This window comes from Pipistrellus kuhlii, unplaced genomic scaffold (assembly GCF_014108245.1).
Source record: "Pipistrellus kuhlii isolate mPipKuh1 unplaced genomic scaffold, mPipKuh1.p scaffold_m20_p_5, whole genome shotgun sequence".
In the NCBI taxonomy this organism is placed as follows: Eukaryota; Metazoa; Chordata; class Mammalia; order Chiroptera; family Vespertilionidae; genus Pipistrellus; species Pipistrellus kuhlii.
In genome coordinates, this window is record NW_023425551.1 from 24,212,589 (window position 1) to 24,225,765 (window position 13,177).

The 13,177-nt window shown below is 37.3% G+C and overlaps 1 protein-coding gene across 1 annotated transcript in view; it reads left to right on the forward strand.

The window, feature by feature from the left end:
* UTRN (utrophin) overlaps nucleotides 1–13,177 on the forward strand; it is a 341,169-nt gene that overhangs the window by 230,753 nt on the left and 97,239 nt on the right.

The window sequence follows — 13,177 nt, forward strand, 5'->3', positions numbered from 1 at the left end:
TAATTATGAAATTTATCTAACTTTCCAATAGTTTTAAAATATTAACATTTTATATTGGGGAATTTTTTTTTACTATATGTTAATCTTAAATTTAAAAGTCATAGAATCAAAGAATTACAGACTTTATAATAAATAAAAGTGAAAAAAATAAGGATTTGTAGTAGTAAGAAAATAGCTTATGATAGTATTTAAGATCATTTTATGTTTTCTTTTTCTGAACTTAGATCTTTTTATTAAGTTACATTTTCATTCTGCTCAAATTTCTGTCTCTGTGCAAATGTGTACTTCTCACTGATAAGCAGATATACTGAAATGTTATCAACTGATAGATTAATTCTTAGAGCCTTGCATTAGTTTTTTGCCTTATTAACTTTTTTTTTTTTTTAAATATATTTTATTGATTTTGTACAGAGAGGAAGGGAGAGAGATAGAGAGTCAGAAACATCGATGAGAGAGAATCACATCGATCAGCTGCCTCTTGCACACCCCCCACTGGGGATCTGCCCGCAACCAAGGTACATGCCCTTGACCAGAATCGAACCCGGGACCCTTCAGTCCCCAGGCCGACGCTCTATCCACCGAGCCAAACCGGTCCCGGCGCCTTATTAACTTTTAATTTATTATTCCTTCATACTAATTTCTCATATTACATATCAGCTTATTCTATTATATATTTTAATCTCCTCACATGCAATGCAAGTTCTAAACCTGTGTATTTTAATGTGATGTCAAAATGTTATTCCTATTTAAAAAATGACAAACACCAACATACACATCTTTAAAGGAAGGTATTATCTATGTAATATAATGCTTCAATGCAAAATGATACGACCATGAAATTTATTTTATTTTGAACCTTTCTGATAAGGTTATTCTAATTACGATTTGGGTAAACTTTCTCTTTCTACTTAAAAAGAGAATATGATAAATAACTCAAACATGAATTACTATTTCTGAAATTTTCCATTTAATATTTTCAAACTGCAGTCACTCCAGGTAAAGTGATACAGTGGATGAGGGAGGACTGCTGTAATGGTTTTATAAAGGTGGGGACTGATTGAACATGCTTCCTTGTTGATGGGAATGATCCTGTAAAGTGGGAAAAGTTAGTGATGCAGTGGGGAGGGTACCACCCAGGAACAGTGACGGGTGGAGAAGTTTTAGGGAGAAGGGCAAAGAGTTCATCCATTTTAACAGGCAACTGTCTGACTTACTTTATTTTGAACCACACAGTACTATTTAGTGAGTTGAATTAATTTGACATAATCTCTTAACGTTAAATTAGAACATGTAAAGATTATGAGATGAATGTGTTTCACTTCATTTTCATACCAATGTGACCTCTCAGTTATGTGAGGGCATTCATCATTCATTCCATACCCTTTCTCCAATAGAATGCATGATTAAGTTTAGAAAAGGAAACCACACAGAATCATTGAAAGTGTATGGTTCAGGTAAAATTTCTTGTTGGTTTGTCAATTCCCTCAGGTATCTTCTGACCTTTGTTTAACCCAGTGTAATTCTTATATTCAAATCTCATAAGGGTTTGAACATTAGGGCCTTAAACTGAATTACCAAGATACATAAGCAAACGTATTAAAATAATGAATTTGAACATTATCTTTAAAATAGCAACAACCCACTATAAAATTTAATGTGTGTGCACATTTCCCCTGGTAAAACAATCTGAGATTCCTTCTCCAAACTTTAACTTCAAGGTCTTGCTGTGTTATGAGGCTAGTTAATGTGAGAAATTGACCTCTTGGTACAAGTGCTTAAAATTAATTTCCAAGTTCCCCTCCTACTTTGCCACCTATGTTGACTTCCTTTTTATCAAATATTAAATGCATGGCCCCGTACAGTCTGTTCGTAAAGAGAAGTAGCAGTTCTCTAAGTGAGCGTGCACCTGTCTGCCATACTCCCATTTAGTTGTGAGCAGTCTAGTCTGTCACCTGAACCTGACAGGTATAAATTGAACCTCACCCCAAAGGGTTTATCCAAGTCTAGAGGGAGAATCAACGTAGCCTAATAGCTGTCACTCTCTGGTGGTGAAATGAATAGTGGACCACAAATACAATCAAGAAATAGAGGTCTGTAAAACCAAGTAGCACAGACCACCTCTTTATTCAGCCCAATCCTAAGGAACTAACTGCCTCTGAACACATTTAGCCCAGAGACAATTTTATGTATCTCACAGTTCATTTCTTTATTCAGGAAACTTCTATATTACACCTGATGTTTGCCAGATATCATACATTGCTATTAGATACTGGGCATGCATCAGTTTATGACTGTTTCTGCTATCACAGATGTCCCCCCCTCTAGCACCAGAGATACATTTGAAAACAAGTAATGAAAGTAGATATAAAAGTGCTGTAATGTGAGCTTGAACACAAGCCAGGGAGGCACAGAGGAATCGTGATTATTTGTACTTGGGAAGATTGGGTAGGGCTCCATAGAGCAAGAGGCCTTTGAACTAGACAGTAACCGTAGAATAAGAATACACTACAGATTTTTACAAAAACTTTTGGCAGAAAAATCATTGAAATTAGCCAGGGTATGAATCAGAGTATGCAGTGGAGGTCTTGCTCATCTCCCTTTTTTATTACATGTAGAATAAAACTGAATATATTTGCTGGATAAAGAAATACACTTATGTATGCATGTATTTTAAAAATGGAAGAAATATTATTTTACCACTATAAGAAGCTGAAGGTTTCTATCTTAGTTTTAGCATTCATGCTTATTTTCCTGACTGAGGCATCATTTTTTGTATGCCAATGTGATGGAACCAAAATAAATTTATATATTGTGTGTTCACTTAGGGACATTGACCAATATTTTTAAAGCACTGTGAAAGGAGATTTAAAAAAAATTCATCTGCATGCCAATGAAAAGTAAGCTTGTTTTCTTCTCCCTTTTCATGTGGTTTTATTAGTGCTATCAAATTTAATGACTCTTCAGCCCCATTTGCTGTCATTTTATGACTTCAGATCCATACATGCTGATTTAGGTTTGAAAGCAACTTGGGAGGAAAAGGAAATTGCATTCTAACAGATTCTTTTTATGTGATATCAATTATTTTTTTTTCTGCTTATATTCAATGAACAGTGCTTTTGTGAAACCAAAAGCTAAGGAAGCCTGACGTACCAGCAGTATTTCTGTTCTAGGTCCGATGTCTTGTGTTTAGGGCCAGCTTCATGGGTGTGTCCCATGCAGTCACTGTCATGCAGGGCTTTGCTCTTAGAAGGGCCTGCACTTGGTTTCCTGCTCTGCTGCCTCTTTAAATTCTGAGTACTATTGGACCAGGCACCGTGATTTCACTTCTCAAAGAGCTCTGCAGAGTCTGTACCCGGACCTGCTTGCATTGAGAGGGAAACATTCATGTCTATGTTTTGGTATATATAAACCAACACTTTTACAATAATGAAAGCCCTTTCAGAATTATTTTACCCCCCATCCTCTTTCTCTTCCAATAAGTAAGCCATCCTGAGCCCCTTACGTGATCCTCATTGTGACTTGTGATGGCTGCTTCTTAGTGTCTGCTGGGTTGTGATTAGTGGTTTCTTTCTGGTCCTCCCTTTCCTGTGGACGCATTCAGTGTTCTTGTGTTCTATCTCTTTACCCGACTTCTAGGTCACCGCTTTTTCCTCATATTCTTCTCACCTCGCTGTTAGCTCCTTCTTGGTCTTTTTTTTTACTTGTTTCTCCTTTCCCCCTCAGCCCCTAAAATAGGGATGCAACAGGGTCAGGTCGTGCCAACTTCATTTCTGAACTCATCTGGTCTCCTGGTTTTCCACCACATTTTTATGCCAACTGTTCTCAAATTTATTGCTGTTCATGTGTCATCTTTACTTGGGAATCTGATAGACATCTCCAACTTGAAATGTCCATACTGAATTCTTGAACTTACCCCTCAAATTTCTTCTATCCAGTCTTCCCGATTTCAGTGGATAGAATTCTGTTCCAACTGTTAGGTAAAAATCAATAATTACTTCAATATTGTCTTCCATATTCAGTTTGTTAGGAAATCTTGTTGGTTCTATGTTCAAAATATAGAATCTGAATCTGATGCCTGTAACAAGTTCTTTGTAGCAACAGGTATTAGTCTATGTGTATGGTTTGGTTTTTTGTTTGTTTGTTTTGTTAGCACAACAACCAGGGTATTCCCATTCAAATAAATCAGAAGTCTTTGGTGGCTCTCTAATTCAGAATAAAAGCCACAGTCCTCAAAATGTCTTTATATATATAATTGATTTCAGAGAGGAAGGGAAAAGGAGAGAGAGAGAGAGAGAGAGAGAGAGAGAGAGAGAGAGAGAGAGAGAGAGAGAGAGAGACACATTAATGATGAGAATCATTGATCGACTGTCTCCTACACACCTCCTACTGGGGATCCAGCCTGCAACCTGGGTATGTGCCCTGATGGGGAATTGAACTGTGACCTCCTGATTCATAGGTTAATGCTCAACTGCTGACCACACTGGCCGGGTCTAAAAATGGTTGTTAAGACAACACACCATCTGACCTACTTCCTATTCACATCTTGCTCACCTCATTTTTGCTATTTCCTCTTCTTACAACCTGTTTTCAGCCACTCTGGTATGCCTTCAGTCACAGCTGTCTTTTTTGCCTAGAATTATCTTTGCATAGTATCCATATGATTAACTCCACCGTTTTTGAAATATTTGCTCTATGGCCCTTTCCTAATGAATCCTATCCATACTTCTCTATTTGATTGTAACCCCCATCTCAGCATTTGTAATCTCTCTTACCCTATTGAATTTTTTTTTTCTACAGCATTTATCATCTCATATAATAATTTATTTTCTGTTTTCTCATTGTCTATGCTTGGCAGTTTAGATGCCCAACAAATATTTGTTGAATGTCAAATGAATGAAATATACCCAAAGATAACATGTCCTTTGGTATAAATGTTCTTTTTAATTTCTCTTTAATCCCTTTTTTTTCTTATTCATGCTTGAAAGCATATCACATCTTGATAATACTTCTAGTTTAAAGAGCTGAATCTTTAATAAAGGTGATAGCTAACCAAAAATGTAAGCAACAATCTTTTCTTAAGAGCTAGACATAATTTCAATTACATGACATACTTTAAGTTGTAAGAAAATTAATACCATTATACTTTATGCTTTAATACTGTAGTCAACTAAGAGGTTATCTTTTATCTCTTAATACTGCCTAAATTATTCAAACCAAGAGATAGAAAGATTTTTATATGAGCAGAAAGGAACTTACATGTGTTGATTGTTGAGACAGCATTTAAAATATACCTTTTCTTGCTGGATACTACCAGATTCTCTCAGTATTTTGCTTCTCTCTTATGTAGAAATTTGACAGTTGAAAACTTGATGATTTATGATTCCTAACAAACCTAGGGAGTGGGTTAAACACATGGACTCTCTCATTCAGTAACTATGTTGGCATGCATTACAGTTTATAAATAAATCTTTTTAAAGAGATGTTATTGAAGGAGAACATAAGGAAAAGTTTATGATTGTTATAGATAATAAAAGTATGCTTCTAAAATATTTGCAATTCTTAACAATACTGTTTTTGTAATTTGTTAAGGGTAAATTAGATGATAAATAAACTTGTTTTCATTTGGTATTCCTTTCTTAAAAGTATAATTTTTAATTATGAAAATAATATTATACTGTAATATAGATTTTGTCAAAAACATGGCCATAGCCGAGACCGGTTTGGCTCAATGGATAGAGCGTCGGCTTGGGGACTGAGGGACCCGGGTTCGATTCCGGTCAAGGGCATGTACCTTGGCTGCGGGCATGTCCCCAGTGGGGGGTGTGCAAGAGGCGGCTGATCGGTGACTCTCTCTCATCGATGTTTCTGGCTCTCTATCTCTCTCCCTTCCTCTCTGTACAAAATCAATAAAATATATTAAAAAAAAAAAAAAAAAAAAAAAAAAAAAAAAAAAAACATGGCCATAATTTTACCATTGTAACACCAGCATTTTCATTTTGCATTATTTCCTTTTTGCATGTTCACCTTTTCACTCAGTTTTAATAGAGTATATAGGTTTATTTTTTTTAAATATATTTTATTGATATTTTACAGAGAGGAAGAGAGAGGGATAGAGAGTTAGAAACATCGATGAGAGAGAATCATTGATTAGCTACCTCTTGCACACCCCCTACCGGGGATGTGCTCACAACCAAGGTACATGCCCTCGACTGGAATCGAACCTGGGACCTTTCAGTCCACAGGCCGACGCTTTATCCACTGAGCCAAACTGGTCTCGGCAGTATATAGGTTTTTTATCCTGTCTTTTTCACTTAGATGTATGCCATGCCTATTTCTTCACATTGCAATGTAGTCATTATTACAATAATTTTTCAAGGTTACATAATGGTCTCTAGTGTAACCTTACCTAGTGAACCTAAATGCTTTCCAGGTGTTAGGTATTTAAGTTGGTTTCAATTTTTATTAATCATAAATAATGCTACAATGAAAAATGTTGTGTTTGGAGCTATTTTTTTGTGGATTATTTTCTTAGGATATATTCCCAAAGCTGAAATTTTTGTTTCACATAATATGTACATAGTAATGGCTCTTGATATATTGCCAACCTATTTTCCCAAATGATTGAACCAATTTTCTGCCTCCGGCAACATATGAAAGTGAAGTTGCACTGCGTCCTTGCCTGTGATTTCTCACTTTTTTTGTGCCTCTTTCTGGTGAATGTTGTATTTTATTTTATTTATTTTTTTTGCATTAAAATGCTTGCATTTCATATCAATATGGGAATTTGGAGAGCAGGTTTAGGATGTCAGATGTCTGACTCAAATTTCCCTCCCCAAAAGAAGTGGTGAACTGATTAGATGTTTTGATTTAGTTGCACCTAGAAGGATAGGGAAAAAGTGGTCCATTGTTGTTAAACTGGCCAATTGAAGAAATTTGGTATTTATAGCAAATTAGTGTGTGTGATGTAATCTGGCTATTTTTACCACCAAAGAGATTTGCATTACTATTTTTTTCTGGTACAGATTGGTTCACTACATTTATTTGTTGGCTATCGACAAATTGAAAGTTACATAAGAGGTTTGCAATTCAGTTTTATGCTTAACAAACACTTTGGCTTAATTTTGGAGAATCATGTAACTCTATTTTTCTCATATAAGAAATAATTTGTCTCTTAGAAGAGTTAAGAATTGTTACTGCTAATGAAGGATTGGATGCTGGTATTGGTCATCCAAACTATAGATAAAACAGCTAGAACTTTCCTCCAAGTATAACTGCACAGAGGCTGAGGAGAGAAATTCAGTTTTAGAGAATGATTAGCATGTTTTAATAGCTAGTTATTCTACAGCATTGAATAATTTTAAAATCTTTTTAAACCCACTGTCTCACCTGTGCAGTTAAGTGAAATGAGAGATTTTGTTACTAACATTCAGAGAAGTTATGGCAAACCCAAGGACTCATGGTAGGTAAGGGTGTACCTACATGGTATCTACTGAGCTATAACACAAGGATTTGGGTTGCAGATTTCTATCTGGTTTTACTACACTACCAAAAAAATTTTTTTTTAAATGTCTCTTTATTCTTTTATACACAAGCTAGAGGCCTCATGCACAAAATTCATGCAAGAGTGGGCCTTCCTTTCCCCCAGCTGCCTGCACTGGCTTCCCTCCCAGCCCTAGCTGGCACCCGGGACCCTGACTTCCTTCCCAGCTCCAGAAGGTCATCCGGAAGAACCTTCGGTCTAGTTAGCATATTATACTTTTATTATTATAGATAAATTAAATTTCCATCCTACCCTCTTGGGCATAGATGTGAGTCTTCAGAGAGGTTCAGTCTGATGTAGAAGCCAGGCCTGCACAAAGGTCAGGACAGGTATGTGTGCTGAATGCTCAGAAAAGCAGATGCCAGGCATTGTGGAAGCATAGAAGAAGGAGAGCTGACTGCAGGGGAGCCAGGTGATGTTTATACCAAGGTGAGGTGGTATTGGAGCTGGGTTTCTGAAGGTCAGGAAGGATGACCCTTGTGCATCTCTTTGACTTTGACCAGTGAGTGTCAGTGACTAGCCTAAGAAAGCACACAGACATTGTATCCTGAGAAGTAACCTTTTCTGTAAAGAGCTATAAGGAGATGACCACTTCTCTACTCTCCTGCTCAGAGTTATTTCATGCTGATTTCTTCTACAGGTCAGCTTTATTTGAGCTGCTCTCATTCCCCAGTTTTCTTCCTTTTTCCCATTTTTTATTTCAAGTCTGTTTACTTATTCACCCAACGGATATATGTATTGAGTGTTGCAATCTAAATAATGAGAAGTATCCAGCCATTGGAGATCTACGCAAAAGTATTCAGAATTGAAAGGGCCACGAGGCAGGAAAAACTTGGCATATCCTAGGAATGGAATTAAAAACTCTGAGGCTAGAAATTAGTTGAGGTTGGAGAGCAAAGAATGTCCAGATCTCCGTTGGAAGTTTAGAATTTGTCATAAGTGGACCAGGAAACCATTGGACTGTTTTAGGCAGGAGAACAAAAGATCTGATTTATCTATCATTTTAATATCTAGAAAAACATTAAGAAAAAAAGCATCCCAATGGATTTTGCACTTGATATACACATAGTTTCGGTGATGGCTTTAGATTAAATAAAGAAGAAGAGGAGATGGGTGTCATTTAAAGAAGAGAGAATGACACCAGGACTTAGTACACCCCTGCATATTCACATTTTGGTATGGCAGGTTGCCAGTTTAGGAGGGCAGAGGATGGCACCAATTTCTCTCCTTGGTCCAGGTTCCCTCAGACCTTGCAGGATCCTGTCTATTTCAGTGCTGACAGGAGTAACTGATGTGTGATGGCCATTTGCTGGGCTGATGTCATGTTCATGGTGAAAACAAGGAGCTGCTGATTGACTTGTGAGACTTTCTGACTTAAGCCACAGCAGACCCTTCTTTATCCCTTCTTATCCTTTAATCCCTGCTCTTCCCACTAAATTGCTGCAGGTGGGAGAAATGTGCCCAGGCCTTCAGGCACTTAGAGTTGAATGAGGAGTGATTTTCTCTGCTGTCTGGCAAGTGATAGAGCTCTTTCAAACCAAAGAGCACCCTGAGTTTGAAAGGACAGAGAAGTGGCCGGAAAGGTGGGCTCTGCCAAAGCTTGGCTCATAGAAATCATCGCGAAGGAAAACTGATTTTTCTTAGTTACCTTCTAGTATTTGAATCAGGTGTTCATTAAGCTGACATCCCTGGGCTTCGTTTGGTTTGCATGAGCATGCAGAAGTTACATATACCAGGGAAAACAGAAAGTCGATTACCTCACCTCTATTTTGTTTACTTGAATTGCTTTCCCCCTTACTACCTTTAATCTAATTCCAATTTCGTTTTCATTTGCAGTTCACATATTTCTTTTAACAGGTAGCTTGCAACCCCCTCCGCCTCCCGCCCTCACCTGTATATTTCCCCAGTGCCCTATGTATACCCTTCTCAAAGGTTTGTGGTACTTTCTATATCCTCACTAGCATTACCTTTTTCCTCTTTAGTATAAATACCTTGAGAGTTAGGATCATGGCTTACTAATTGCTGTCTTCTCTTGTGCCTGGCATGTTTCCTTACAGATTATACAAATTGTTTTTACATTTTTATTTTGGTGGAAATTTTTGTTGGAAAATTCTGTTATGCTCTCATGCCACCTTAGAAAGGGAGAGAAGTTTAATATTTTCTTACGGCTGTGGGACAATCGTGTTGCTCTCCATTTATTATTATTGACTCTTGAGTTTATCTGAGACTATATTTCATTATATGAAACTTTTAAATATAGTTTACATTTAATTTTTAGAAATTGTTCTGTCTCTTTCTTCTGGTTAAACTGATTCTAGTCTGCTGCTTGTAGACAAAGCTTCATTTTACATGTATGTGTCTGCAGGAGGCTTGCAGCTCTTTTCCACTCCAGGTACTAGGAGTGGAAAATGCGTAAGCTTTGTGACAGCACTTTTAGGTCAATGGCCAAGGCTTGAGTGCCCAAAGGAGCTAGATGTCAGCTGTATGGAGATCGTTCTTCAAATACCACTGTCTTTGAGATGCCTTTGTGACCGCTTATATGAAATATTAGTGACCCCCACACCTGTGCTAACCTCCTCTTTCCCTCTGATTCTGGGTGGTAGATGGCTACAATAGAGAACCATGCTTCTCAGTAGCTTCTTGTGCAGAGGATGGCTGCTGTTCCCCTCAAGAGAGTCAGTATAACAATGGGATGTGGTGGAAGTGATGTGCAGATTCTAGAACTGCACTGACTTATATGGTAATCTTTAGCCACAAGTGACCATTTGTCCTTAAATGAAATCAGTTACAATTAGGTAAAATTTAAAATTTAATTTCTCAGTTATACTAGTTGTATTTCAAAGTCAAAATAGCACAGGCAACTAGTGGTTACCATATTGGACAGCATAGTTTTAAAACGTATCTATCATTGCAGAAGGTTTCATTGGGCAGAGCTGTTCCAGAGTCTATCCATAGAGATCTTGCAGCTTTCACTCTGCCCTTTGGGAACTCTGGTTACTGTGATTTAAAGAAGCCCAAATCCAGCCTGTTGGGCAGGGCAATTTGAGACCAGGTAGAGGAAACTGAGTTGTTCCAGCCAGACATGTGAGTGAGGCCATCTTGGACTTCCACCCCATTCAAGCCAGAGATGACTGCAGGCTCTGGAGTAACCTCTGCTGGCACCAGCTAGGTTGCTAGTCAAATCGCCAGCTCATAGAATCATGAAAAAGAAATCATGATTGTTTTAAGGCAGTAATTTTAGATGGGCTTGATACACAAGAGCGAAAATGGATATAACCTTCAAGGTAATCACTGCAATAGTTTTGAAATTATTTGAAACTATGCCCTATGCAGTTATGTCATGATTAGGATGTGGTAAAAAGGGGGCAGATGGAATGAGCTCACATACCACTATATTTTTAGTAAGATCAGTTCCTTGTTTATCTAGGGAGAAAAAAGAATATTTTGCTATGAATAAAATAATGGCCTACAGCAAACTGAAATACTTAGTGCTTATTAGCTGACAGGTGATAGGAGAAAACTAACTTTGTTTCTGAAAATTATTCAACAATAATTTGCAAAGTAGATAGTTCAAAAAATGCAGAGCTACCTGGAATTCAATAGTTATTCCAACTTAAGATAATAAGATTTGGGAACTTTGGGATATTTTGGTTGGCCACATTTTGTGATTCCACATAGTATTTAATTCTGAAAGCAATCCTTCTTTATTCATTATTTACCAAGCACATATTCAGTAATAATCCTATATAATAAAAGGCTAATATGCAAATCAACCAAAGGGCATGACAACTGGTTGCTATGATGCACACTGACTACAAGGGGGCGAACTCTCAATGCAGGAGCTGCCCCCCTGGTGGTCATTGCGCTCCGCTAGGGGGAGCATTGCTCATCCAGAAGCCAGGCTCATGGCTGGTGAGCGCCTAAGCCAGCAGGTGGACATCCCTGAGGAATTCTAGACTGCTAGAGGACACAGGCGGGGCTGAGGGGCTCCCCTCTCCCCCAGTGCACGAATGTCATGCACCAGGCCTCATATATATATATATATATATATATATATATATATATATATATATATATATAATTTGAAGATCTTCTCAATTCCAATATATATATATTGGAATTGAGAAGAACTTCAAATGATTGAAAAGTGAGCTTTACTCTGGAAGAACTGACACTATATTTAGGATGAGTTCTGTTAGGAATACAAAATGCTCTGGAAACACTAACATATGGGATGGAAACACTCTAAACATGTGGAATGAGTTATTACTTAGCAGGTGAGAGGGGATAAGGTTAGGAAATAAATAAATTACCTACAGCACTTTTTCAGAGAAAGAACAGAATTAAAATATATAGTATAGTGGCTTTTAGTATATGTCCAGAGTCACATGATCATCATCAGAATCTAGTTTTAGAATATTTTCATTATCCCAAAAAGAAACCCTTTACCCATGACCAGTGACTCAGCCATCTCCCCTCCTAACTCCTAGACCTAAGTAACCACTAATCCACTTTTTGTTTCTATACACTTAATTAACTATTTCCACATTTTATAATGGCATTTATTTCTGTTTTTTTTCCACTTAGCACAATGTTGTCAAGATTCATCATGTTGTAGCATGTATCAGTATTTCATTTTTACTTCTGAATAAGATTTCAGTATATGCATATACAACATTTTATTCACCCATTCACCAATTGATGGATATTTAGGTTATACCCACATTTTGGCTATTATGAATAACATTGCTGTGAACATTCATGTACAAGTTTTTATGTGGACTTATACTTTCAGTACTCTTGGGAATACCCTAGGATTGGAATGGCTGGGTCATATAGTAATTCTATGTTTAACATTTTAAGGATTACCACACTGTTTTTCAAAGTGGCTGTACCGTTTCATTATTCCACCCGCAGCATATGAGGGTTCCAACTTCTTCACATCCTTGCTACTACTTGTTATGATCTGAAAACAGAACTGTTTTGAATGAAAATATAAAGTCATTAAAATAGGAAAAATTCCAATTAGATGATGTTATTCTCACTTGAGACAGCCCATATGTCACGTGATATCAGAACCTACAGCTGAATGCCACTTTGTAGCTCTGTATATAAAACAACTCTGTTGGAGTCTAATTATCTTATCATTAATGTTCACCAGGTGCTTAGGAAATGCTGTTTTTTTCATGTCTAATTGAGAGGTAAAGGATGGTGAAGTGATTGTATATGTAATGCTGTTGAAAGTTAAGCCCATTTATGACATGCAATTAAATGTAATGGAAATAGAACAAATTGATTTGCAAAATTAAATTTGCAAATAGGGTATGCACAGATACCATTAAATGTATGCTGTCCTCTCGGACATTTGGCTATTGAGTTGGCATTGGTGCTCCGGCCCCACATTTTTCCTTACCTGGCATGGTTCCCACCTGCCCACTAATACACTTAATGAACTGTTCTACTTCTATACCTTGGCCTATCAATGGAGTTCATGAGACAGTTCCTGACAACAGCCTGTGGAGAGCAGATTGTTTTATGAAGTGCTGGAGTTTAATGTGGTCAGGAAGGAAAATTGGATTCTCCAGTGATGTGCAGCTTTCTCAGACTCAGATTTGTTTTTCACAAATCCAGGCGACC